This window comes from Physeter macrocephalus, chromosome 17 (genome assembly GCF_002837175.3).
Source record: "Physeter macrocephalus isolate SW-GA chromosome 17, ASM283717v5, whole genome shotgun sequence".
Classification (NCBI taxonomy): Eukaryota; Metazoa; Chordata; class Mammalia; order Artiodactyla; family Physeteridae; genus Physeter; species Physeter macrocephalus.
The window spans coordinates 37,188,011-37,191,233 of record NC_041230.1 but is presented as its reverse complement, the minus strand read 5'-3'; the positions used below and the strand labels follow the sequence as shown (position 1 = coordinate 37,191,233).

General features: G+C 37.8%; 2 protein-coding genes across 2 annotated transcripts in view; one reads left to right on the top strand and one right to left on the bottom strand.

Moving 5' to 3' along the window:
• LOC102976114 (core-binding factor subunit beta) overlaps window positions 1–3,223 on the bottom strand; it is a 245,217-nt gene that overhangs the window by 82,229 nt on the left and 159,765 nt on the right. The window lies entirely within an intron of this gene.
• The window catches only part of TERB1 (telomere repeat binding bouquet formation protein 1), a 43,819-nt gene that overhangs the window by 20,137 nt on the left and 20,459 nt on the right, over window positions 1–3,223 (top strand). The window lies entirely within an intron of this gene.

Genomic DNA, 3,223 nt, shown 5'->3' with positions numbered 1-3,223 from the left:
CTATGTGTGTGTGTGTGTGTATATATATATATATATATATACACACACACACACATACAGTTTACCCTTGAACAACAGGTGTTTGAACTGCTTGAATCCACTCATACATGGATTTTTTTCAATGAATATGTACTACAGTACTACACAGTCTCAGGTTGGTTGATTCAATGGATGGGGAACTGTGGATATGAAGGGCTGACTGTAAAGTTATATGTGGATTTTCGACTGCCCCATGTTGTTCAGGGGTCAACTGTATATATACACATGTTTATGTATGTATATATACACATACACACATTTCCATATTTTTAAAAATTTATTTATTTATTTATTTATTTTTGGCTGCATTGGGTCTTTGTTGCTGCCCGCAGGGTTTCTTTAGTTGAGGTGAGTGGGGGCTACTCTTCGTTGCCATGTGTGGGCTTCTCATTGCAGTGGCTTCTCTTGTTGCCGAGCACAGGCTCTAGGCATGCGGGCTTCAGTAGTTGTGGCACTCTGGCTCAATAGTTGTGGCTCGCGGGCTCTAGAGCGCAGGCTCTGTAGTTGTGGCTCACAGGCCCAGTTGCTCCACGGCATGTGGGATCTTCCAGACCAGGGCTCAAACCTGTGTCCCCTGCATTGGCAGGCGGATTCTTAACCACTGAGCCACCAGGGAAGCCCCATTTCCATATTTTTACTATGTATGTATGCTTTGTGTCTTTGTATGTGCATGCATTTTAAAAAATAAAAACAGTATCCAATTTAGTATAGTAATTTTATTCTTTTAAATGACTGAGTAGTATTCAATATCATAGATTACCATATTTGATTTAACTAGTCTTTTATTGATGGACATTCAGAAAATATTTAATCTCTCACTAGTGTAACCAACTCTAGAGTAAGTATCCTGCTACATATATATCTTTGTAAGAGCTTTATTGAGATATAAATCACATTCCATACAATTGACCCAGTTGAAGTATACATTTCATTGGTTTTTAGTATACTCACAGAATTGTGTGACCATTACCACATTCAATTTTAAAACATTTTTATCACCTCAAAAAAGAAACTCCATACCATTTAGCAGTCACCCTCTGAATTCCCCCATCCATACTCCCCCAACCCTAGGCAACTGCTGATCTATTTTTTGTCTCTCTGTATTTGCCTATTCTGGACTTTTTATATAAATTGAATGATATAATATGTGGTCTTTTGTGACTGACCTCTTTCATTTAGCGCATTTTCAAGGTTCATCCATGTTGTAGTATACATCAGTACTTCTTTCCTTTTTCAAAAAAATAGCTTAATTGAGATGTAATTCATATACCATTTGCCTATTTAAAGTGTACAGTTCAGTAGTTTTTATTCACAGATATGTGCAATAATCACCAAAGTCAACTTTAGAATATTTTTATTCCTTCAAAAAGAAACTCTGTACCCTTTAGCTATTTCCCTGAACACTCTGATCTGCAGCCATAGGCAACCACCAGTCTTCTATCTAACACTATAGATTTGCCTATTCTGGGTATTTCATAAGAATGGAATCACATAGTATGTGGTCTTTTGTGACTGGCTTCTTTCACTTAGCATGTTTTCAAGGCTCATTCATCTTTCAGCATGTATCAGTATTTCGTTGCTTTTTATGGCCAAAGAGTTTTTCATTGTGTATACTACATTTTACTTATCATTTATCAGTTGATGGACATACTCTTTTTTAAAAATATTTATTTTTTATTTATTTATTTTTGGCTACATTGGGTCTTCGTTGCTATGCATGGGCTTTCTTTAGTTGCGGCGAGCAGGGGCTACTCTTTGTTGCGGTGCGCGGGCTTCTCGTGGCGGTGGCTTCTCTTGTTGTGGAGCACAGGCTCTAGACGCAGGGGTTTCAGTAGTTGTGGCTCGCGAGCTCTAGAGCACAGGCTCAGTAGTTGTGGTGCATGGGCTTAGTGGCTCCGCGGCATGTGGGATCTTGCCGGACCAGGGACTGAACCCATATCCCCTGCATTGGCAGGTGAATTCCTAACCACTGCACCACCAGGGAAGTCCCTGGACATACTCTTTTACCTATAGCCTATGTCTTTATAGTTAGCATGGGTTTCAGTATATAGTTTGGTCTTTATTATCCTATGTATTTCTGCTTTTTAACTGATGTGTTCATTCCATTTCCATTTAATGTAATTACTGATATGTTTGGGTTTAAGTCTACCATATTGCTATTTGCTTCCTATTTGTCCCATTTGTTCTTTGTTCCTTTTATTCCTGTTCTCCTGCCGCCTTTTATTTTATTTTTATTTTTATTTTTTTTGCGGTACACGGGCCTCTCACCATTGTGGCCTCTCCCGTTGCGGAGCACAGGCTCTGGACACGCAGGCTCAGCGGCCATGGCCCACAGGCCCAGCTGCTCCGCGGCATGCGGGATCCTCCCAGACCGGGGCACGAACCTGTGTCCCCTGCATCGGCAGGCGGACTCTCAACCACTGTGCCACCAGGGAAGCCCTTTTATATTATTTTTAAATATTCTATTATATCTCATGTTAGATTATTGGCTAAACATTCTTGGTTTTTTAAGGGATTGCTTTAGGATTTATAATACACATCTTTAACTCATCATGGTCTATATTCAAATAATATCATTCCACTCATGTAATATTGTAAGACCTTTGCAATAGTGTGCTTACATTTTCATTTGTTCTTTGTGCTATTGCCATACGTTTTACTGCTACATTTGTTATAAACTGCTCAGTAATGTTATTATTTTTGCTTTAAACAGCTATCTTTTTTCTAAAATAGTTTATTGTTTAATAAAACAATATTTACATACAATGGTAATCACACATTTTAAGCATTTAGGTTGACTTATGATAATTTCTTTTATTCCACAAGAGATAATCTTTTAAGTGTTTTTTATTTATTTATTTTGAATTTTAGAATTTTATTTATTTTTTATACAGCAGGTTCTTTTTTTATTTTTTATATTTTTATAAAGCAGGTTCTTATTAGTTATCCATTTTATACATATTAGTGTATACATGTCAACCCCAATCTCCCAATTCATACCACCACCACCGCACCCCCTGGCCACTTTCCCCCCTTGGTGTTCATACGTTTGTTCTCTACAACTGTGTCTCTATTTCTGCCCTGCAAACCAGTTCATCTGTACCATTTTTCTAGGTTCCACATATATGCATTAATATATGATATTTGTTTTTCTCTTTCTGACTTACTTCACTCTGTATGACAG